The 27,323-nt window shown below is 35.4% G+C and overlaps 1 pseudogene; it reads right to left on the bottom strand.

Annotated features, from left to right (window-relative positions):
* The window catches only part of LOC122135763, a 206,146-nt pseudogene that overhangs the window by 43,922 nt on the left and 134,901 nt on the right, over nt 1–27,323 (bottom strand).

The following is a 27,323-nucleotide window of genomic DNA, read 5'->3' as shown; positions in this document are numbered from 1 at the left end:
GAGTGAATGACATAAGATTTAATAATCCTCTTTCATTTGCAACATTCAGACGCACTGACACGGATCTCATGTCAACATATCTTCATATTTTCCAGCACCCTACAGGCATCTGCTGGTAAATTAACATGGATATAGAGTGACCACAAGTATTGTGGCAATCAACATTTAATCAGCCTGAGGTTTCAAACTGGACAGGGTGTTTAAGAGAGAGTTGATGAAGAGACTGTTATAAACGAATGCCGAAGAATATTAGGCATATTTCATAAACCCACAAGATAGCAACAATTGTGGCATTGGATACTTAATTATGATACACAACATGTGCACAATGCGTCTTTGGAAAGCCAGCATTTGATACTGGTTTAGCATGGGGTCTGGGCGTTTTAGCTGGTAGAGGAATGCTGTAACTATGCCATCTCGGATGAGAACGACGGAATGCGTAGGAGCTATTTCCTCCACTGTCCAGCCATTCAAAATGAGAAAATGATAAAAAACGTATTTTAAAGCTGGTTTTCTTAGAAAATACACACAGGTGTATAGAATGGAAGTTACTCCCTCTTGGGGTACGAAAACAAATCTGACGGTGGTCTGCACAATGTCAGCCAACCGAGGATCTCTCTGCCTGTCACGTTCATTTTTTGCATTTTTGCATTGGTTTTGCAATCTGGAATAATGATTGGCTAACATGTATGTGAGGGAAATTTTTCGCATGCAGTGTTGTTTTAACAGGCTTCCATCTTTGCATAATTTAAACGGGGGCAAACAGCTAACATAACTTAAAGCATGCGATCTGTGATATACCGAACTTCACACATGAAAACTATTTAAATATTTTACAATATCGGATTAAATTAATTTAGTATAAAAGAGGGATCAAAGTATACTTTCTCAGCAGCAGTGGCACACAGAGACAGCATCAGCATTTGGGTTCCACACTTTTATTTTTCCTGCAGGGTGCTATAACTCATGACACACTCAGAGCTCTAATACCTGCCAAGGGCCACACTGATGGCTGGGGGGCCAAGTGGAGGTGGTCGGTGTGTGTTGTATCCTGACAAGCCCAGAGTAATAAGAGAGCATTTTAGACCTCAACACGATTTTTCATGTTTGACATGGTTTTTTGAAAGAAGTGACTCAAAAAGAGATGGTGAGGGTCCTTATTTAAGCCCTTAAAAGCACGTTGGTTTGAAGGAGAAATTGGGGGGGTGGTTTAGGTTGCTTCAAGTGGCATTAAGCTGGAGGTTGTGGCTTTATTTGGGCTTTGAAACCAGCTGTGAGCGAGTTTTGCGAGCCCGTAAGAGTGGGTCTCACTCATTCATATTTACTTGGCTGAACTACTTTGCGGTTCCCAGCGTTTCGCTTTCAACAGCTGAATCTTAATTGATTAAAGATTTCATTTGAGATCAATCAGAAACATTGATTTCAAATATATTTAAATAGCTGTGATGGTGACAAATATCAAAAATAATATCACGCTGATTTGAGAGACAAACGCTTTAAACCATTTTTTTTTTTACAAAAAAAAAAGCATGCAAATTATTCAGTTGAATCTGAATGCTCATTAAAATGAACCAGCTGAGTAAATCGCTTGCTTAAATGAATCAGTCTTCCCATTCTAGTAGAGCGAGTTTGCTGATTAAACCTTCGATCGCTTTGTTGCCAGGCGGCCTGCATAATGCGTAGGTGACATAAAAACCATCACATCAGCGCAAAGCAATTTGTCAACGCTAAATTGATTCTTGTTGAACTTGGGGCCTATAAAGTCTGAGAGCACAAATACATTTTTTGGTTGTTGTTTTTCTTTATTTTTTTCTAATTAATGCCAGAAGTTGTCATTCAAATTACTATCAGCACAGAAATGAGTGTGAATTTTAAAAAAAAGTACAAAAAAATGTCTTATTTTTTTTTTTTCCTGAATAAAACATTATGATCATGTTCTCCAGCATTATTCTATAAAATCAATCAAATCTAATCTTATTACAAAGAGCCCCAAGCCATCATTTTATTTTAACCCAGAAGAATAATGCAGTACTGAAATTTCAAATGGCAACTCCCCTGATATTTTGTCATAAAGCCTGAAAATGTAGTTTAACCTAGTACTGTCACTACTTTTAGTTGGTTAATAGAGCAGAACATGAGCGGCTCTGACAGCTGTAGTGAATAAATCTGGGAGCATCTCTCGAACATCTCCCATCAGTAATGCATAAGGATGTGTCCACCTCCAGATCCTGCTTTATTTGAAGTATCTATAAGCAATATTTTGTTGATGACAGGCTGGTCCTGTGAGGAGCTTCCCCACTATGATTCCCTGAGCATCGTGAGCTCCGACGAGATCATTATCGTTCCATTTAGTCGTTCATTTTCATCAGATCCTAGATGATGACACAGCGGGTCATTTTCACCGGGCCTCTTCAGAGCGGAGCATTAGTTAAACAAGCACAATGGCTGCGCTTCATCTGTACGTCCCCCTCATTATCAGACGGGAGGCGATGTGACATGTAGTTGTCAATTCCTGCATTGGTTTTAGAATTCCCTCTCCCTGCCAGCTGCGGAACACACGACGGCTTCTATGATGTCACAGAGCCAGCAGGTTTTCACCACGAAGCCTCATTTAGACGATCTGCGTGTCGTCTGGACTTCTTGGCCACTTTTTGATTCATTAGCAGGCAGATCAACATTTAATGCTCCGATTTTTGGTCATATCTTGATTTTGCGGGGGTACCATTAAAAAAAAAAAAACAAAAAGAGCATCTATGGCAGTCACAGTGTGAATAATGCATGGAGTTTTTGTTTGTTTCTGCAGAATGTGTAAAGTATAAAGTGTCATTAACTACAAATGGCAATTTTGTCAAGGACCAAAAATTTGACAGTTAGGGTGATAACGCCTTTTTAAAGTTGCCTTTGAAATAAGAAAGGCCATAATGACAAACAGAACCACAGATAAAATAGAACAAATGATGGGAATGAACAGCAGACGAAAAGGAAGAATGAACAAATCGCATATGAATCGATAGACTGTAATGGAACAACAGAAATATAGACAACAGATGGAATGAAATGTTAGAATAAACAATAACTAACAACTAATAGACAGAGATGAAAGACAAGATAACAGTTAGAATTAACAACCAGAATGAACAAATGTATAATAGAAACGAAGATATAATGAACAATGGACAGACAGAACGATAGTCTGAAAGACAGCAAGACATAGATAGACAGGACAGAGCAAGACAGACAGGACAGACATGTCAGACAGACAGACAGATAGATAGATAGATAAGATAGATCGGATAGAACAGAACAGAACAGAAATTGATAGATGGATAGATAGATAGATAGATAGATAGATAGATAGATGTGACAGACGACAAGACAGACAGACAGCAGACAGACAGACAGACAGCAGACAGACAGACCAGATAGACAGACAGATAGATAGATAGATTAGAACAGCAACAGAATTGATAGATAAGATAGATAGCTAGATAGATAGATAGATAGATAGATAGATAGATATAACAGAACAAATTGATCAGACAGATAGATAGATAGATAGATAGATAGATAGATAGATAGATAGATAGATAGATAGATAGGATAGATAGATAGATAGATAGATAGAACAGAAAAGAATTTGACAGACAGATAGATAGATAGATAGATGGATAATAGATAGATGATAAGGATAGATAGATAGATAGATAGATAGATAGATAGAACAGAACAGAATTGATAGATAGACATATAGATAGATAGTGGTAGATAGATAGATAGATAGATAGATAGATATATAGATAGATAGTATAGATGATAGATAGATAGATAATAGATAGATAGATAGAATAGATAGAAAGGAAGGAAGAACAACAACAGCTTGAATGACAGAATGAACGCTAGAACCAATGACGGATAGACAGGAATGAATAGACAAAGACAGATTTGTCTATCTTTGTCTATCATTTTGCGGTTTTAGGGAAATACCTGTAAATGGCGCATCATTCAAGTGAGGTTATCGGGTGGAGAGACACAGCAGTTTAAAAGCCTGTTTGGTAAAACCCGCACAAGTGGTACTTAACGAACACCAGAACCGTTATCCGCGACCCGAACCACACCCGCATTAAATCTACTACACTCATGTATGTAAAAATATTTATTTTCTCATGGTAACACAAGGCAGTCAGACCAGCATTAGGCACTTTAAATTGGTGCTTTGAGGAAACTGGGACAAGCAGTGCAACAGAAAAAAAAAAAGGGATGACAAAAGCACATGCCTTTCTGTAAACTTTTGTCTACATCTGGTGAACAATCTGCCAGGCTGTTTTTGAATAAATGTGCAATATAAACCACATGCTTATAATTTCTTCATAAATGAAAAGAAACCATATTGTGACCCTGCACCCACAACACAAGTCATAAGGGTCCTTTTTTTTTTTTAAATTGAGATTTATACATTATTTGGAATCTGCAAAAAAAAAAAAAAAAATCTAAATATTGAGAAAATCGTCTTTAAAGTTGTCCAAATAAAGTTTCTTAGCAATGCCATGTTACTAATAAAAAAATTAAGTTTTTGATATAGTTTACAGTAGAAAATTTACAAAATATCTTAATGGAACATGATCTTTACTTAATGTCGTAATGATATTTGGCATAAAAGAAAGATCAATAATTTTGACCCATATAATGTACTGTATTTTTGGCTACTGCTACAAATAAACCTCAGTGACTTAAGACTGGTTTTGTGGTCCAGGGCCGTTGGTGCTTTATAGAAGCATTAAAAATAAAACATATAAAATAAAATTCTATTTAGGCTACAGAAAGCAAGCAACAAGTCATTCACTTCAGCTGCAGCGCAAATGGCTATAATGCACAACACTGTAAATCGAATGTGGAGGCTGTCCGCCATTATTGTGTAATTTCATTAGTCTCAGTTATTATTTATTCACATTCGTTGGCGGGAAAGTGAGCAAGACACGACAGTTATAATATCTTGATTATGGTTAAATAAGATAAAGACATCTAATCAGGGCCGTCGCTAGGAATTCTGGGCCCTGTGATCAGTTTCGCGATCACGTAAACTCGGGGTAAGCGCAACTTATGTAGATTTATGGAGTAAAAAGGCATGATTGCTTCATTTTGGTGTCTATTTGTATACATTTAACATCTAATCAATCTCAGCATGCTTTAATTGTGTGTCACTAGAAGTTTGCGTCACTAAGGTTAAATGAAGTCTTTCTTTGGTCTGCACTCTAGAAGTGATCTGTGAATTCTGCTAAACTTGAATTACTAAAACTAAAAACTAAACTATATAAAACTAAATGGAAAGGTGTTCACAAAATAAAAAATAAACTAAAACTAACAACACTATTAATGAAACTAAATTTTATTGCAAATTTGAAAACGATATTAAAATAAAACTAATTTAAAAATGCTAAACTATAATAACCTTGGACAGAACGATAGACTAAAAGACAGGCACAACATACAGAGAGATAGAATGAATGATATAATGACAGAATGAAAGAAAGAACAATCGATGGATGGATGGATAGAATGATAGAATGGAAAGACAGAACAAACATCATGAATGATAGAACGAACGATAGAACATACAGTATGATGGATAGATAAAATGACAGACAAAGAGAACAACAGATAAACAGAGAGACTGAACAACAAAAATGACAAAAATGAACAATAGAACAAACAATGGAAAGACAAACATCAGATAGATAGAACGGAAAACAAAATTAACAATAGAATGAATGAATGATAGAACAAACAAAGGAAAGATAGAATGATAAAAAAGATAGTTTCTAAATGAACTCAAGCTCAGAATCCCAGACAAAATGTTAAAGATACACAGTCACTGCTTCAGTTTGGTTGCAATAAATGTCATTTCATTTCAAAGAGCCGGCCTAATAGTATTGTTTTTGTTTAGTATTGTTGTTTAGTAGGCTATAAAGTTACAGTTAATTATTGCTAAGGGATGCTTCTTTAAAACCACTACACAACAATTCCCATCCCACTGACATTGCCTTTGCTTTTGGTCAAGCAATCGGTGCTACTGCACCTCCATCTGCTACATTACAAACTACTGATGAGCAGAGTATCATGAGCTTCCAAATGCCATAATTGGCCACTGAAGTGCTCCAAAAGCACCCCGGCCCATTAAAGTACCCATTTAAATACAACAGGATCATTACAGACACCTCATCAGGTGCGAAAGATCACCTTCAAGCGATAGCTGGATGAAGAGCCTCGGGGGCGATATCATGTAATCCCGTCCTGAGACAGGCTATTAATTAACAAGTGCTCACTGAAGGGACCAGCCTGCACTTCCTCTCATTGTGTCTCCTTACTGGAGATCGATGCAACTCTCTGCCGATACGTCTCGCTGACGCCTTTTGTTTTCCATACTCAGTACGCAGTGTCTGGATTCGCTGCCAAACCTGAGAGCGTGCGCAGGTGACATTGACAAGGAGCTGAGCGACGTGTCCTTTTGTGCGAAGACTCAGAATCACACGTCTTGCGTCTGTTAATATTTTATTTATTACTCTCACGCTGAGGGAAGACAACACTGATGTTTGTTTCTGTTGTATTTCTTTATTTCTTTTCCCCTCGGCACGAGCCGCTGAAGCTCGGTCCCAGCGCTCACAGATGTGTTTCAGGGTGACAGCTCTCTTGAGGGAGGCATGGGCTCAATACTAATCAAACGTTCACGGTAAAATGAGTCATTTGAATCTGGTGGTTTTTTGGAAATTGCTAGCCAATGGTTTTAAGTGACAGTTGAGTATCGGTGAGATAGTGTGTTTTTCCTCAGCAGCTTTAGGCTTTGAGAGATCGAAGCAGACCATAAACTACTGAATATTTCAATACTTCAGCAACCCCTGCTCAACAACAAACCATTTTAACTTCAACTGCACCACAACAGTGTCCTGATAAAATGATCAAATGTACATCGCACTGTGTTTGTCTGTCCATATCTGAACTGGAAGACAAGCCTGAGCTTTTTATTTATTTTAAGTTTTTGAGTTATTTATTTATTTTTTTTTTCATGCATCTCAAAACACAGGTAATGATAGATTTCCTATAGCCTAGCAACCACCTAGAACACCCAAGCAACACCATAGCAACCACACAGCACACATTTTTAAACACTTTTAAATGTCCTAGCAACAGATAACACTAGAAATCACCCAACCAGAAAACCCAAGCGACCAACTAGCAATGCCTAGCAACTACTTGGCAATGTCCTAGCAACCACCAAAACAACAATTTGCAAGAAACCACTTTTAAATGTTCTAACCACCACCTGGAAAATCCCTAGCAACCACTCAAAACACCATAGCATCCATGTAGCAATGCCTAGATATTGCCTATCAACCATTTTACAATGTCATAGCAACCACCCAAAACACCACAGCAACCACCTACCAAACAATTTGCAAGCTACCACGTTTAAGTATTCTAACAAACACCCAGAAACCATAGCACCACACAAACACCAAAGCAACCTCCTAGGAACGAACAGAAACTGCCTAGCAACACCTAGCAACCACTTTACAATGTTCCTAACAACCACCCAAAACACCATAGCAAGCACCTAGCAAACAATTTGCAAGTAAACGCTTTTAATGGAAAACCCTAGCAACCACCCAAAACACCAAAGCAACCACCTAAAAATGCCTACAACCACAGCAACCACCTACCAAACAATTTGCAAGCTACCACGTTTAAGTATTCTAACAAACACCCAGATAACCATAGCAACCACACAAAACACCAAAGCAACCTCCTAGGAACGAAATAGAAAACTGCCTAGCAACACCTAGCAACCACTTTACAATGTTCTAACAACCACAAACCCAAAACTCCATTCAACTACCTAGCAAATAATTTGCAAGTAAACACTTCTAAATATCCTAACAACCACCTAGAAAACCCTAGCAACCACCCAAAACACCAAAACAACCACCTAAAAATGCCTAGAAACTACCTAGCAACCACCATAGCAACTATCTAGCAAAAAATTTGCAAGTAAACACTTTTAAATATTCTAACAGCCACCTGGAAAATCCTAGCAACCACCCAAAACACTATAGCAGCTACCTAGCAACCACTTTGCACTGTCCTAGCAACCACTCTGGACACCCAAGCACCGACAGTGAGTTTTGCACAGGCAAGCAACACAATTTCATCAAACATTCCCTGAAAACAAAAATACGCATTACAATCTTGCTTATAAATGTAACAGTATATTATTTTAATGACATTCAATGCACATATATTTACTAGAAATCAAGATGAAGACACCGATTAAGAAAGTGATTTATTGCAGGAGAATGCACAAGCAGTATGTCACACAGAAATGAATGTAAGTGAGCGTGAAGACAGCGACGTCTCCCCTCTCTTACTCTGTCACGTAAGCAGCTGTCATTATGCCTCCGTATCTAGATCCAAACACAAGGCGTGACTGCTGACTGTGAGCCCCATCTGTGTGACTTATCGACGGTCGTAACAGGCGGCGCATCGACGGCTGAGGCGTGACGTGGTTTTGGACGGAGCACCGTACAGCGGATGAGTGGGAGAGACGGTGATAAATGAGCACATCGTCACAGCGTCCCATGAATTATGAGAGGGGCATGAGGCGGCGCTGACACATCATGGCAGATTGACAGGAGGAAAAGGAAACACCAGCGAGATGCGACGGCACATTTAGATGACCCGGAACGTCAGATGTAGAATAAGAGTTCGAAACGATTAATCAGACGAGCATACGGGAGATAGAGGAGGTTTGAAGAGGGAAGCACGCGTCCCTTGAGCTTGATTTAGCGGGGCCACGGGTCAGAGATCCAATCCCCTCCGGAAGATGAAGTAATTACCAGATGGCCACTTTGATTTGTTCCACTTTTTTTTACAGCCACGTTATTCTTGATTGCATAATTCATTTGGAGGAGGGAGAAATGTCTGGAAAAATGTTTCTATACGCTTGACCTTAATTCCGCCTCTTAATTACACTCTGATATCAATCGTCAATGAAAGTCTGATCTAATTCCGCCTTCCATTCAAACGACGGATGTGTATTTACTGCTTTTTCTCTCTGATTTATGATGGTCAAATGATGACGTACACAGGAACAAAGCGACTCACGTTCGATTAGCAGGTCTACAGTTAACAAAAGGATATTGTTTACTGTGTAAAAGGAATATTTCACTCAAAAATTTTTAAATGTACTCACCCTCATACCATCCAAAACGTAGATGAGTTTTTTTCCTCATGGGAACAGATTTGGAGAAATGTAGCATTCCATCACTTGCTCATCAATGGGTCTTCTGCAGTGAATGGGTGCCGTCAGAATAAAACATCACAAGAATCCATAAGTAATCCACACCACTCCAGTCCATCAAATGGAAGCAAATCCATTTTACAAACATGCAGTTTTTGGCTTCACAAGATGTTAACTGATGGACTGGAGTGGTTTGGATTACTTTTTGTACACTCATTCTGACGGCACCCATTCACTGCAGAGGATCCACTGGTGAGCCTGTGATGGAATGCTACATTTCTCCAAATCTGAAACAAACTCATCTACATTATGGATGGTCTAAAGGTGAGTAAATCTCAAATTTTCATTTCTGTGTGAAGTATTCCTTTACCATTTACTGTGTAAATCTTTCTTGCAAGTCCTTAAGATTACTACTTACACATAGTTTCTATTCTTCTCCTCTCAGCCGCTCCGTTCCCTGATCCCCAGCATCCGTCCTCATCATCACAGTCTCCGCTGTATCCGTCTCCACTTCCGGTCTCGATTTGATCCAGCGTGCCCAGCTTTGGGATTGACTTGCCCTGCAACAGTTGAACACACACAAGACACGTTTGAACCTCAGAAGTTCGTATTTCAGTATTTATTTTGATTTATTTTAATCCGATTTTAAACCACATATGAAAGTAGGGTTTGTATTACATCTGATTTCATGTGTTTCTTTTGTTGTTCAGACCGCAAACAACTAAACAGACTTGAGTTATACACCAAAAAAAATAAAAAAATCAAACAAGCATGCATTTCCAGATTGCATAAAGCTTTTAATGAAAACATTTGCAAATACAGCAATTTGTTGTAGCATCAATTGTGGGTATATTCAGTATTCAAACAATAATGACAGGAACACAACTCCATCCCCTGAGATCTGTAGCAGGACATGATATCCTTCAATTACCCTCAAAACTAACTTTTGCAGAGCTAGGACAGGTTAGCATCAATTACAAACACTGAGTGCACTTGAGCAATATCCGCTCAGGGTGCAGGAACATTTAATTATCTCATTGAAATGCAAGACAGCCTCTCAGATATTGAAAGCGCTTTGTATTTATCAGGTAGAGAGCATTGGGCTGTTGCAATTGTCTGTGGTAATTAGCAGCTGTAGTGGCTCAATATCTGTCGATTAAGTGGCTGAACTAATGGATTAGCAGAGCCATGATGGATGAGTGACTGTGACTCACACACTTAGAGGTCACCTCGAATCAACATGGAAAACTACAATCAAAAATGAAACCACTGGCGAATGGATGACTATGATTTAGAATGGCATACTTCACATGCATGGATGACCCACTACTTTTGGCAACACATGCAATTTATTCAACTTCATAATTTTAGTTTTCACAAAAATCGGCTTAAAAACAGACTGCCAAAAATGACAGCTTTTTTTTAAACAAAATTTGCTAAAAAATGCAAAAAGCATGATATTTGGATGCTACTCACTGAATTAAAAATGCAACACATTGAGATCATGTTACAGACCTTTATTTTGATTGACTATAATCAGATACCAAACCACATTAGAAAGTAGTTTGCATCAGGTTTGTAAAAATTAGATTTAAATGTATTTCTTTTGCTGGTTAGACCACAAACTAGATTTAATTTAGACAAACAAACAAACATAAATAAATAAATAAAATACAATAGATTTTTTTTCTATTTGGATTTTTTTCTCAAACAAAACCTACATAAACAGGAATGCTTGATATTAAAAAATCATAGTGATATATTTGACAATTTGTACACTATTTGATTTGACTGCCAAAAGTTTTTTCTTTTTAAATATGCTTCAAAATGCAAAATAACCACATTTATTTCAGAAATAATAGCTACTTGTCATTCAAAAGTGATATTAATCACAATCTGACTGCCAAAAACGACAATATTTTTAGACAAAATCTAATTAAAACTGCAAAAGGCTGGCACTTGCTGAATTAAGCATGCAACATATTGAAATCATGTTACATAAATATAGCATACTGATGTTTAAAACATTTATCATTGCATACTGCAGACTATTAAAAAAAAAAACTAACAAGTATGCATTAGTATACGGTTCTATTCCATTCTAAACACAGTCAATGAATAAAACGATGTTTGATTCAAAATGGATGTTTTATGCGAACCAGTTTATTTTATATATATTCCATTTATTTACTTCCATTCCACTTTAATAATATGGTTTCTTCACAACGACCTCTATTCCCATTGTACGGTATGTGTCCTTTACTATAAAAAGTTTTGAATGTTTCTCCCGAGGCACACAGGCAGAAAAAGAAATAATACAAAAAAAGCAGCATGCTTCAAATGCATAAATTACTTTCAGTAAGGCCTGTAGCAAATATATGTTACCCTTCTGTAATTTTCTTTGCAACCGTAACCAGAAAGCCTGAAGCACCGAAGGCCTTTATCTCGCTGAGGTAAAAATGTTCTGTCTCTTATCTGTAGAATGGCCACGTTCTCCTCTAACCGTGAGGTGCATTGTTCCTCGAGGAATCCTCAATGTTCCTCCACGGTTTGACTGACTGCCTGAGGTTAGTCGGCTACCTGCAGTGGATGAAACTTCACAATCTAGCTCCCGTGCAACTTTTCAAACACTAAACGGCAAAAAAAATAAAAATAAAAATGAGGAAAATGACCAGCCGTGGTAGAACAAACATTTTAATCTGAATGCATCTATTTGGCAAACCGCTCCAATTCATTACTGCTTCTAACCAGAGGCATTGAAATCATCTGAAAAGTGAGCGTAATGTAGCACTTATCAGCTTGGCTCATGAATATTAATTATGTGATCCAAGGTAGTGCTAACTGATTTACTGAAAGACCATAGTTAAAAGCCTCTACCATTAGTAGGATTGGCACTTTCAGCTTGCAAGATGCTTGAAAACCTCTAAAATCTCATTTTCTCATTACGGTTCACTGCAGAGCATGACTCTGTCTAATGCGGTAGGTATGACAGGCATGCTGGTCACTGAGTTTATTTAAACACAGTAATCATCTGTAATCATCTCCATAAATATCAGGAATGAAACAGATTCTCGTGTTTATTAGTAACCAAAACATCGCTGTCACTGACGTTCAGGCTATGAAACTCTTCCATTCCATTCGACTTTGCGATGACTTTTTGAGTTTCTGAAGAACTTGTTAAAAAGACTAGGAATGATTTGAAGACCTGAAAGTGAAAATTACATCTCTGGAGAAGCACTGCTTAAAGACTGTCACCTTGTGTGAGGATTATGTGAATCCCAGCTACATTTTGAAGTGGTCTGGTTATCTTCCAGATCTTACCTTTGCTTTTGGCATCACAACCTTTATGTCTGAAGCATCAACAGCAACATCAAAAAGATCAAGGTTCAGCCATAAACATTTAAACAACACATACATGACTAACAGATCTGATAAAACAAACAAGACACTGAGGCTCATTTAGATTTATATATTACGACACAAAACATGTTAAACTAATATACTAAAAAATATATGGTAATTCTTGAATTTTTGGCTACAGCCTTCCTTTATTATCTTAAGAGAAAAAAGGCAGATAAAATAATCTGGACTTGCTCATGTCCAGGGAACCATAAAAAGTTTATTGCCCAAACCAGCAGGAAATTAATGGGAGAGAATTTTAAAAAAATAGTCCATCAAAAAATTTAAATCAGTTACTAACCCTGCTGTCATTTAAAACTTATATGATTTTTCTTTTCCTTGGAATCACAAAAGAAGATGTTTTGCTTTATTTATTTATTTTTCATTTATCAATACAATGAAAGTGAATGTGAGCTGTCAATCTCCAAAACTACATAAATGAACCACAAAAGCAGTTTAAGACCCAGAAATATACAACCTGTGTGCTATATAACAAAATATGCTATATATGTATGAGATATGCTGTAATTGGTGCATTTTTTTTTCTGCAGGTTACACCAGTAGGTGGCGACAAGTCAGTGAATTTATGAGTGAATCACTGATTCATTGCCTGAACAGATTCATTCAAAAACCTTTTAGGTTTAGGAACAAAACAAGTGAGTGTCTTTATGATCGAGTCATTATATAAATCCCTCAACTTATATGTTCAAAATGGTGATTCATTCACACAAAACAAAACAAAACAAAACAAAACAAAACAAAACAACAACAAAAAACAAACAAACAAGTGACTTTATGGGTGTAATATTAAATCATTCACTCGTCAGATTCATTCAGTATTCAAACAAAACACTGTCTGCATGATTGAGTCATTGAATCACTCCCTCAACTGATATGTTTAAAACAGTGATTTAATCAGGAATTAAACAAGTGACTGTCTTTATGATTGAGTCGTTGATTTTTTTTTTTTTTTTTTAGTTTTCAAATTTCAAAAAGTGTGAAATTTGAGCTGCAAAGACCTTTTTACGATCAAATCAGATTCACGTAAATAAAAAAAAAATATATATATCATTGAAAGTTCTGTTTTACTTGGTAATGCATCACATCACTGAAGTGAAATGGGTTGCAAGCACTGCTTTATGCACAGGAGAACAGAGAACAGAAAGTTTGATATCCTCGTCAAACAGCAATGATTCAGTCTGACTAATCTATCAGTTCATGCATAAATGTGCATGACCCTCAATTAATATAAATGACCAGTGATTACACAAACACACCGGACAATGATTTTAAACTCTTTCTCTACAAATGGAGGCTGATGGCGAATATTATTATTTAATATTTCATATTAATATTAATATTATTATCTTTATTTGAGCTAAAGCACCCCAGAAGAATACAGAGGAGAGTGAAGGACAGTGGAAGAACTAGTTGAGACACTCAATTGAGATTCAAACAAAAGTAAAAGTAATGCCTCTCTCTTTTCTCATGAAGCACTCTTCACAACTCAAAAATCCAATTCGGCTCGTCTTAGCTCTTGAGACAGCGCTTAAATTTCTTTTCAGGTTTGATGCCTGACTCAGATCTTTATAAAAACAGAACTGCACATCATGAAATGCTCAGAAGGGCTCTATACGTGTGTTCTATAATTCAGGATCCTTGTACAGCCTATTGTGTAGTGTTGAGAGGTGCACTAATGCAAGCACTGCACAACCCTATGGCCTGCTTTACAATAAAGTACTGTGGTAGTACCATGGTACAGTGATGGGATAGCATGGTATTACTATGACACTTCTGAGACACTGAAATTAATGCACCATGGTATTTGCATGGAACTACTTGTAAAAACATGGTAGTAACAAAGTTATTGCCCAGAAAACAAAACTATGGTTCTTTTTGTTAGAGCTGGTTGGGATGAATGTTATGTAGAAACATTAATGAAAATAATTTTATGTAAGACAATTATTAATTATTGTTGAAATATGATATATTTGCACATACAATAAATAAATAAATATTTGGTAACACTTACGTTTAGGGACCAATTCTTACTATTAACTAGTTTCTTATTAACATGAATGTTACTAGCATATTGGCTGTTTATTAGTACTAATAAAGCACATATTAATGGATTATTCTGCATGATCATGTTTTAAATCCCTTATCTCAACTTAACAACTACATTACTAACTAATTATAAGAAGAAAATTAGGAGTTTATTGATGCAAAAGTTATAGTTAATAGTTAGATAACAGTGAGAATTACACATCACATCAATTTCATTATTATATTAATTAAAATAAAGTAAAACAATAATTAAATATTATTTAAAATAATAATAAATATAAAAATAAAACATTCTTTTAAAATCTAAATCAATTTTTGTGTGCCAAATAAACATCAACAAATCTCAATTTGAAGGGAGAAAAAAAAAAAAAATTCCTAATATAAAAATTTTAAAAACAAATAAGCTATTAATGAAGATGCTAGCTTATTTTCTTCAGCAGAATCATGATATTTTAATATATTATTAATGAGGCATTAGAATCTGCTCCAGAGATTCTAGTTGGATCAAAAAAAGCTATTTGTGTCTTCATTTGAAGACAAAGATGGTGGACCGTGCTGAACCAACAATCCTTGCAGATATAAATAATACGAGGACAACATCTATAAAAAAAAGCAGCATCACTTTAAGTACTATCCAATAATATCCTGAATGACATTTTACTTAATAATAACAAAACCTTACAGGCCCTCTAGTATTACTGGGCTTGTAAACAAGTTAAGGTCTACATATTTCTACTGCCTTGGCCTTGACCATGTGCCCTAACATACACTTTGTAGGCCTTCGTTTGACATTTACTGTCACTAAAGCTGCTATTAGCGGGTGAAGCACAGGATGCTCTTTGTAGTCTTAACCCTCTGGGGTCCGAGGGTGTTTTGGGGGCCTGGAGAAGTTTTGACATGCCCTGACATTTGTGCTTTTTTCAGTTGCTGAACAGACTGAAAATGACGACAGGCCACCATTGACTGTCAGTCATGAAGGGCATGTTGCGAATCGCCCCTTGAATTTGCAACTGTTTCAACATCCTGCTAATATTACCATGAGTATCTTTCACTGACAAACGTGCATTAATGCCTTGGTTTGAAATGTTTAATAAGTTGAATAACTCTTGAATTTTAGGGAACGTTTACACAACAGCGATGCACTATAAAAATGTTTTTCCTTTGCTACAGTATTTTTCTCTGTGTGTCCGTCTTCAGCGTCTCTGGTCCGTGTTAATGGGTGTTAAAAGACTTGATATTTTCACATAAATTACATTTTGGAAAATCATTGCATTGCGACACAGTTTGTGCAAGTCCAGAACAGCGAGTTGCAATAAGGCAAAAAACGGCCATTTGCGTAAAGGCCAAAGTATATTTCGGCCGTCCGCACACCGTCAGCATTACGTTATTTTCATCATCAAGAGGGCTTGCGGACAGCCGTGCACCCCGTGGTACTGCGCATGTGTCGAGCTCATCCATCCGCGCTCGTCTACGGTTAAGTATACTTTTGAAAGCTGTGCGCGAGACGGAAAGGAGCGCTGAATGTGGAGTGTACCCGGGCCTCCTACACACACGTGACTGACCGCTCACTCGCACCAACAGGAGGAGGAGGGGTCAGTGTTACTCTCTACACTGCACTCTGCCTGAGGGATTCCTGCTCTTTCAGTCTTTGAGGAGACATGGAAAACAGCACATACTGGTATAATGGAAAATATTAGTGGTTTTGAAACAGTGAAATTTTCTAATCGCAGTATACCTTGAAACCGGTAATTGGCCCATGCCTAGCCCCCATAGATCCATAACACTTAAAAATCACATCAGATCGCTTTAATATCTTATAAATGTTTCCTAGAGAGTAAATTGAGACTTTTTCCAACTCTTCTACTTCTCAGATTGATTTCTCAGAGAAAACGACACCAGATATCTCAGCACTGTCTCAACTAATAAAGTCTGCAACCAAAAGTCAGAGATTTCAATTCTTTTGCAGCAAAATGATCTGAGCTGCTACAGTATCCACATCTGTTACCACTTTTCACAAAAATTTTCACCTAAAAACATTTAGGAGAAATATCTGAGACAAAAAGAAAAGCACAACTGAAGACATGAAAAAGCAACTTTTAAGCAATAAACAAACCTAATAAAGGGAATTTGTCTAGAAACACTGACATGTTGCTCTTTTCATGTACCGCAAACCATCTTATAACAGGATAATCAGTTTCTTCTTCAATCAAACTGAACTTTCATTGCTAAATATTTATTTGGCATCCAAAATTTGATTTAAATTCCGCACAATGGCTTTATTTATCAGTCTTTATTCTTCATGAGAACAGACTAAAACTAAACACAGCTGCACTAATAAATGTTTGGCAAACCAGCGATGGGAGATTGCATAAATGTTTGTCTTATTTCAGTGCAATAAATTAGAAGTGCATTATGAAAAACTTTTGTCTTGGGTTGCTATATATCACCATGAACATCTCAACCAGACTTTGCATTTAATAAGTAAGAGCACAGATCGGATGAAATGATATATAATTGTTTTTGCTATCCAACAACACGAGAGTGCCTTTTGACCCAGCGCGTGTCAATCAAAGACCTAATCTCCTCCCGTTTCCCCGAGGCACGAAACAAAGCGGCTTTTATTTGACAGAGGTTGATTGCGGCGAGCAGCTTTGGGAAAGCGCTCGGGTCTGACGCGGCTGATGGCTGATTTATCGTACAGTCTGACAAGCCTATTAGCCCTGCGTCTGTAAATGAAAGGGCTTCGTCAGAGCCTTAATTATAATGCTGGCCACAGGTACATTGATTTGTTCTACAGGGTGAAGAGAGTTCAGAATGATCCGAACATGAAGTACACCATACAAACTACAGGTCAGCTGCTGCATTTGATTCAGATACAGATATTGAATAATATACATGACTTCAATATTGGAAAAAAAAAAAAAAAAAAAAAAAAACCTTGAACACTTGACACCAGTTACCATAGTCAACGGACTCTGGTTGTCATTATCTCCTCTAATAAGTCCCAATTACATATCGTATAATATATTTTAATAATATTTTGTGATCATTAATTTTTATTATACTTAGCATACTTTGTGTGTGTGTTTTTTTTTTGTTATTAATATTTTTACATACTTAAAAATATCAATAACAAAAATTTGCATACTTCATATATGTTATTTTGCACGGCTTTCTGGAATACCTTATTCTTATTGGTTAATCAAAGCATTCAGTATGCAACTTTATAATTAAAATTGCATTTCATTACATTTCATGACCATGCATTTATTTTTTAATTAGCTACTGTAGTTGTATAATATCAGAATAATATACATTTGACTGTAAATTATGTACTTATGTGATGAAATATAGTTGAAAAGTAAACATTCAAATTAATTGCATGATGGGTATTTTCACGGTTTTAATCTAGTTTTTATTTTTATTTATTTGTTTATTTTGTACTCATTTCATCCATCTTTATGCTTTAGAAGTGCTGCACTACAAATAATGAATACATTTGCATATATAAAAAAAAAAAAAAAACCTTTCCTTAGATATTGTTTTCACTATAATGTGGAGATATCATTTTACATTGACTATCTTTAACAATATATTAAATGCTTATATATTTTTTAACATATCATTTACTATACAGAGCACAGAATAGAGCACAGTACTGCTCATATCCAGAAGTGCTGTTGGCTGTTTTGTGACGTCATGATCATTTCATTTATTAACTTGGAACTGAGTGAGAAACACTGAGTTTTGGCATGATATTAGAGCAAATCTTCACTCTACAGACAATTAGTTTTTTCCAAATCCAGTCTTTCGGACTGACTGTCCACACAGAGAGATCCAATCAGATTGTGTGTTCTTATTTGCTGGTCGCTGTAGTAATGATGCATGCTCATGCACGCCGCCAAGTGACTTTGTCCTCTATAAAATTGAGAAAGCTGACAGAAAGCTGGACATTTGTTGTCTTCTTATGTGCATTATGGCTTTACGGTGTGGCGCAGAAGGGCGCTTACATGATCAAACAGAAACACGTCTCCAGAAACTAGATTTCTAACCATCATCATGGTTCTTAATCAAAAGCGGTTTAGCTTGAATTAGGCTTTGTTCACATTGCACTCAATTCTGACACAATTTCTACAACATCACAAGAACATCAAACTTGAATGGCATTTAAAAACTGAAGAAAAACTGTCACAAAAGAAAATGTAAACAATTAAACAGATATGATGGGATATTCCTTAAAAAACTGGATTATTGCTGTCCATATTCAGACTATGACAAAAAAAAAAAAAAAAAAGATTTGATTCACAGATCGATACATAAAAAAAAATCATCCACCCAAATAAATGAATCAAACAGCCATCCAATCCATCTGTTGGAATGAACTGGACATTCATCCAACTTTCCAAATAAATGAATCAATAAATCCAAAAACCCTCCAATTCATTTGAATGAATTAATAAAACAACCATCCAATCCATTTGAATGAATCATCTGAATAATCTTCCAGCTATCTAAATTAATATATATCTATGAATCAAACAAAATCCAATCCATTTGAATAAATGAACTGAACAATCATCCAACTTTCCAAATGAATAAATCAATGAATCACACAACCATCCAATGACTGAATTAACTAAACAATCATCCAACTACCCAAATAAATGAATCAAAGAACCATCCAATCCATCTGAATGAATCAACTGAACAATCATCCAGCTATCTAAATGAAGAAATCTATGAATCAAACAATATCCAATCCATTTGAATGAATGAACTATACAGTAATTTATCTCATCCAGTCCATTTGGATGAATGGATTAAACAACCATCCAACCTTCCAAATGAATTAATCAATTAATCAAACAACCATCCAATCATTTGACTGAAGGAATTGAACAATACCTTTAAACTACCAAAATTAATGAATATATGAATTAAAATTCTAATCAATGAATCAACTGAACAAACATCCAACTATTTAAATGAATTAATCAATAATTTGAATTAATGAATCAAACAACCATCCAATCAGTTGACTGAATGAACTGAACAATTATCCAACTCTCCAAATGAATGAACTAATGAATCAAACAATCATCCAATCCATTCGATTGAATGAACTGAACATTCATCCATCCTCCCAAAATAACCAATCAATGAATCAATCAGCCAACCAACAATCAGTATGAACAAATGATTTAAACAAATAACCCTCTACAGTATCCATCCAAACAACCAAATAAATGGATGAGTCAAACAAACACATGGCTGAATAAACCATACAACCAGCAAACAAACCAATAGTATCAATGGATCAATGGAAGAAAAAATCAGTATTCTATATCGAAGTGTAAAAAAAAAATCACTAGGCTTTTATTACCACTATCTAATTAAATTTACCACACTGTAAATCAACTCCAGCGAACTCTACTCTATACTCTTGCCAGTGGCTTTCTGTGGGACAGTTCTCCATAACCTCTAAAGCCAATATAGAGATGACATTCAGATTGCTTCATTTATTCTCAAAAGAGCTTGAATTTCCTCGTCGGCACCTCATCAGGTCGGCCAATGGGATTTTTCTGCACCTGAAGCCTGAGCTGACGGCAATCTGGCAGCAGGGCTGGGGAAGAGGAAAAAGAGAAGCAGCATAAAGAGTTTTGTGACAAATATTTTAAAAAGTGTGCTTTAAAGGCCAGAAATGATGGGACATTTGAGAATGCTATCTTCTGCAGGCACTGGCCGCTCGGAGCTGCAATGAAGTAATCTAAATGCATTCCTCTTGTGATGCGCTACACTTTGAGCAGGCCTTTCACAGGGCTTATAGAAATGTCGGCTGTGTCAAAATGATCAATAACCCCATTAGCTAAGCCAAAGAGCTCTCCGAAGAGGACGTGCACCTCGCCGTGCGCACATATGACGATTCCGGTAGGACACGGGCTGAGACGGTTGCAATGCAACCGACCAATTAAAACTCCCACCACAGTTGCATGCGATTCCCTTGAGGAGGTTGAATAAATGGACGAAACATGGATCACTCTATCTTATTGTCAAGGTCTTACCTTTTACAAGACGTCTTACGAAGAGTTTGAAGAGTTTCATCTACTGATGCATCAACAAACCTTGCAATATTGGTTGCATCGCGCTATCAGCAACTAGATGTTTGCTTGCACATAAATGAGATTAATGAGATTAATGAGATGTGTAATCCTGCACTTTTCATTGTTTTAAGGCAGATTTATTACATTTGTGAAATCTGTGAATTGTTAGTAACACCAACAATTTATAGGAGTCACATATTTTTTCTGACCAACAAATTTTCATGATTAGGATTTTTTATTCATGATTAGGAAGTTTACTATATTTCAATAACATTGCCCATTATCTAGATGTTATTTTTTTTCTCTCCATGATTTTCCAGGCCTGTAAATCACACTTTTATAATTATCATATGCAAACAGTGTGCAGAGTACAGAGTAAGACATTTAATAATGAAAATATTAAGAATAAAATTAATAATATAATTATTTAATACTAAATTGGAAATATACACTACTGTTAAAAAATTTGGAGTTAAGTGTTTTTGTTATTTTTAATTTTTTATCTCCTCTGCATTTATTTGATCAAAAATAGTCAGTGAAATCAGAAATATTGTGATATATTATTAAAATGTACATTAACTATCTTCTATTTGAATATATTGTAAAATGTAATTTAGTTTCTGTGATGTGCAGCTGTATTTTCAGCATCATTACTCCAGTCTTCAGTGCCACATAATCCTTCAGAAATCATTCTAAAATGCTGATTGGCTACTCAAGAAAACATTTCTGGTTATCATCAATGTTGAAAATAGTTGCACAGCGTCATATTTTTTTGAAACCTTCACAAAAAAACAAAAAAAAACTTTTTTATACTTTAGTATCAGTATTGGGCAATTTAATGCATCCTTGCTAAATAAAAGTATTAATTTCTAATAAATAAATAAATCCCAAACTTTTGAACAGTAGTGTAGATGTTTGTTAAATGTCATGAAAATCAATTAGTGGCAGTATAAAATCTCATTTGTGCCACTGAGAGATGTTTTTGGTTGTTCTGCTAGTGCTGCTGAAGCATTATTGCCTTACTTTGTGTGTGCTCATCTATCTGTATTTATGTCCATGCATGTTAGAATAATATAACAAGCACCACAGCACAGTAAAATCACAGATCTGTGCATTATAACATCTCCACGAGCTTTCATGCACCCATGATGCGTTAAACCAGGTCTCCAATCACAGATAGATAAGCATGAGACAGAGGTGCCCTTTACATAAGCACTAATGCAAACAAACGGGGCCTTTCCGGTGTGTAAAACACAGTCACGTATCTCCTAAATCATCCAGAGTCTCGGGAGGCTCTATCTGTCATGTCCAGCTCCACCTTTGACAGCAAGCTACAGCTGGAGAGACACTTTAAAGCCACATCGCTGCCCCTCTATTTTCTGCATATCTCATGAGATCTCGCTGATTTCTCTTGTGTAATTAACAACGTGGAAGCCTGGGACTCCTGGCTGCTTATCTAGTGGCTCCTTGGGGCAAACGCAGGCCGAACGGGACGCCTCCAGGATTAGGCTGATTTGTAAAGGAAGTAGATTCACCTCCAGGGAAGCCAGGCGTGGCCTCGCAACACAGTGCAATGCAAATATAGGCCGCCGGGTTTGGGGTAACTGATGGCCGCTCTGGGACGTTGAGGGATCAAGGACTTTTTCTGGGGTGTGTTTTTTTTTTTTTTTTTGGGAGGTGTACGAATTAAACAGCTGTGGAAGGAGGAATGAGGGATCCAGAAACAAATGAATAGATTCTGCATATGTGGGACTGAAAATTATTAGTGCTTTCACAGATATATACAGTTTACAAAGTGTATTTTTGTAGAATCTGTGCAATAAAAATGATCGGTAGATATCAGGAAAAAAAATTACAAGCAGTAATTTACAAGTTCATTTTAATGCAAAATTATTTTTGAAATAAGAAACATGAATGTTAACAACTTTTTTTTGCATTGTGATATTATTTATCTCACAATTCAAACTTTTTCTTTTTTTTTAATTACAAATTCTCACAATTCTGAATTTATTTGTTGATATAAGCTCAAGATATAAACTAAGAACTGCGATTCTGTGAAGAAACTTCCAACAAGAAAAGTCAGAATTCTGATATATAAACTTGCAATGTTGAGAAAAATTGCAGAATTATGAGATTTAAAAAAAAAGTAAAAAAAAAGTAAGTTAAAAGAAAGTTAAAAAATAATAAATAAAAGAAGAAAAAAAAAATTGGAGGGAAAAAAGTTATGCTTGTGAGACATAAACTCTGAAAAGTCAGAATTCTGAATATAACTTGCAATTCTGCCTCCCCCCAAATAAATAAATAATAAGTAATTAAAAATATATATTTACAAAAACAAAATCTGAATTGTGAGAAAGAAAGGAACAATTACATTTTATTTTTTTTATGTATTTTTTTTTTTTTTGTTTTTTTTTTTATTATTATTCCGTGGTGGAAATGGTTTCTATAGTAGGATTATAATAATCAAATAATTAGTGAACTTTTTTTTATTAAAATAATGCAATTTCATGGGAAATATACATTATATTGTATTAACATGCATTTGATTAAAGTTTGTGGTCATATGTTTGACTACTGATATCATCAATCTAAGAATCAATCTTTAAAAGCAGTTAGAAATACAGAAAAATTGCAAGTTCAGCATCAAGGCACAAAAAATAAATAAAAGTGAAGGGGGAAAAGTGATGGGGGGAAAGCTTTTACTGGATATGAGCACCAACTGATAAAAAAAAAAAAAAAAAAAAATCAGATTAATGTCACAGTCGGTAAGCTTTCCCTGCTCCCGTAAATGTGTCATTAAACATTTATGATTTGTGAAAAATGGCCCCACTAAATCTAAATGGCAACAGACGAGGTAAACACCATAAAAGCGTCCCTGGGACACAAATAAATAGCTGAGACATTTTCAGATGCGCAGAATGTCTTTAAAGCAGCTTTGCTAACAAGACGAACACAGTCATATTTGGAAATACCTCGCAGGAATGGTAAATATTCTCTACACGTGATGGCTGTGTGGTATTTTGAGCCTGATTTGTTTAGACTGAAACTGAATTTGATAAAGCGACTGTCATTTGCTTTTCCTCAGGCGCTTTTGACTGCATATAAGTTCATTAACAAACCGTTTACTGCAGTCGGACTAAATGACGCGAGAAATCAACGTGTCTTATCAAAGTCATACAGACACAGGATTAAACGGGACAACGTAAAACCAGATGCAAAGCTTGCCGTGTTTGTTCATTAGAATAGTATGAATGGCTGTAAATCAGATTAATGCTGAACTAGCAGCATAAAAATGTGAGACAATCACAGCCAATAAGGGCACGGAAATGTTCTCAAGTGGAAAGATTTTAGACCAATGAGATCTCATGGTGGGTGGGGCTAGTTAAGAAACTTAAAGGAACTATTTAAGTAACTTTACAAACATCGATTTCACACCTGGCTATTTCACATCCTGCTTAATCTGTGCTTTGTATGTTATTACAGAGGATCAATCCGATAATCAAATCTCCAAATGTCAAGCAGTTTGTGCACAAAAAGACTCGCTGTAGCCTACCTTAAATTAGTCGTAAATAACAAGAAAAACACCATCCCTATGATTCCTCCTGCGGCTATAATCCAAGTCTTCTGAAGTCACATGATGGCTTTTTTTGAGGAACGTACCGATAATTTAAGCAGTTGTTCACTAAAATGCTTGATCTGCTAGTCTAGCGATGTTTGATTCTTTATTGAATCATTGTTTCGAATCAACTCTTCCCAATGAATCTTTGATCATGTTCAAATACCTGAATGATTCGTTCATGAATCAAATTGGTCCTGTTCTCAAACAATTCAATGATTCGGTCTCAACAGTCAACAGCTGGCTGGATGTAAAGAACACTACTGGTGAAATTTAGCTATATGCATTTGATTTGGAATATAGAGCAATATGAAGTATTTTTGTATGATACTTTTATGTGTCCTTATTTGAATTGATTTCCTCTTTTGGAAAGTTATACCGTCATAAGGGTGAGTAAGTAAGAACATCGATTTCATACCTGGTTTAAATGAATCATAAATAACAAGAAAATGTCATAATTCCTGTGCTATAATCCAAGTCTTCTGAAGTCACATGATAGATTCTTGTGAGGAACATACTGATAAGTTAAGCAGTTATTCGTTAAAAACCTTTTTGTATGATACTTTTTTTTGAAGCTATTCCTCTTTTGTGTTCCTCTGCGGAAACAAAGTAATGCAAGTTATGCCGACATTAGGGTGATTAATATCAGTGTGCTATTTCCTTAAGGCTAATTCTCCTTATTGTCCTGGAGGATCTTGTTGTTTAGAGGCACGCGGGACTCCAGATGGTCTTCCCAGTGTCCTAAAAACAAGGTCATGTAGAGCTGATTGACTGAAGACAGCTGTCTGGCCCTTATTTACCTCGCGGGACACGAACACACATGGAGGATCTTGTTTCATTCTGGGCTCATAAGACTCATCATCAGCGCTATTCCTGAGAGAAAAGGTCATACTGACCCGTCAATATGTCCACGGTGTGTACAAACACACCATCGCAGTCCTAATAAGCACATACACATTCACACAGCCGCGGGTATTCACAATGTGGACAGCGAGAAATTCAGACGCTGAGGTCATTCGTGAGTGTTTTCATAATTTATGTGCGGGCCCTTGTGTGATTGCACTTACTGTATATCCTGTGATTAATTCATACTAATTAATTTAAACTAGCTCACCCAAACATAATGGCATGTGAGATTGGTACACATATCTACCTATACACACACATACATGCATACGTATTTGTTAGACATTTGTTTACATTAATATTTATAATAACCCACAAATGCAACCCACACACACCCACACACACAATATATATTATATATATATATAAAACTATATATAATATATATATAGATACCTAAATATAATACAGTACAGGTCAAGTTTTTGGAAACATTACTATTTTTAAATGTTTTTGAAAGAAGTCTCTTCTGCTCATCAGCCTGCTTTATTTGATCACAAAATACAGAAAAAACGAGTAATATTGTGAAATATTATTACAACTTTCAAATAATAGTTTTCTATTGTATATACTTAAAAAAATAATTTATTCCTGTGATGCAAAGCTGAATTTTCAGCATCATTACTCCAGGCCTTCAGTGGCACATGTAACAAAGCCAGTCTATCACATGATCATTTAGAAATCATTCTAATATTCTGATTTATTATGAGTGTTGGAAACAGTTCTGCTGTCTATATATATTTGATGATTAAAAGGTTAAAAAGGAACTGCATTTATTCAAAATAATAAAAAAAAATCTGAATAATATATATTCTAATCATATATTTTCTTTACTATCACTTTTTATTCATTAACACATCCTTGCTGAATAAAAGTATCGATTTTTATTTAAAAAAAGAAAGAAGAAAAAAATAATTACTGACCCCCAAATTGACGGACCAGTAAGTGTATTTATTGTTATTTCACACAATAATTATAGTTTTAAAAACATATGCTTCTTTTTTTTTTTTTAACATTTTATTCATCAAGGTAATCTCTAAAAAATTATCACATGTTACTGGAAAAAAATTAATCATTCAGAACTGTGTTTTCCACTTTGATAAGGAATCATCATAGTAGACTGCTTTCTAAAGGATCATGTTATAATAGATCCCTAAAAATTCAGCTCTTGGATCACAGAAATAAATGAAAATATTGAAAGTAAATATAAAGTTAAAAACAATTATTTAAATTGTAATAATATCTCACGACTATTAAACTTTTTTTCTGTAATGTTGTAATCGCAATAATGCAGGCTTGATTGCATAAGAAACTTCTGTCAAAAAACCTTAAAAATAGTAATGTTTCCAACTTTTTGACCTGTAACTGTATATAGATGCTATCTATCTATGCGATATATATCTAGATATATAAATATATATATATATATATATAATATATTCTAATAGATATATATACCCAAAACGTCAGAACTCGATCACAGATTGTAACTTTAATTTATACTTCATTTTTTATCAATTTTGTTATATTTAGTTATAGGACACATATACTTTCCAATTATTTATTAGATAGGATCAATGTCTTTCATATTTAAAAAGAATACTCATAATTAGCTTATTTAATTACTATGTATTACACCTTTTGGTGTTGCTATATCTATACACTAAATCAGATACATATAGGCGATATCTAGGTTAATAATGTACCTTTTCTAGTAAATGTACTTTATAATAAGACTTAGTACTATAATGTATCAGCATAATTTATATTATTCATAGTTTATTTTTTAGAACGCATTTTTTTAATACCTATTATTTAGATTACATCATAATCACCTCTTATATTAATAAACTATTACATTATTATCATAATAAACAAGAACGAATCTGGATTCATTACTAATAAAAAGTTACAACAGTAATTTATGTCTTTCAACTAACTAAAC

Source organism: Cyprinus carpio, chromosome B1 (genome assembly GCF_018340385.1).
Source record: "Cyprinus carpio isolate SPL01 chromosome B1, ASM1834038v1, whole genome shotgun sequence".
Classification (NCBI taxonomy): Eukaryota; Metazoa; Chordata; class Actinopteri; order Cypriniformes; family Cyprinidae; genus Cyprinus; species Cyprinus carpio.
This window is presented reverse-complemented; position numbering and strand designations above follow the sequence as displayed.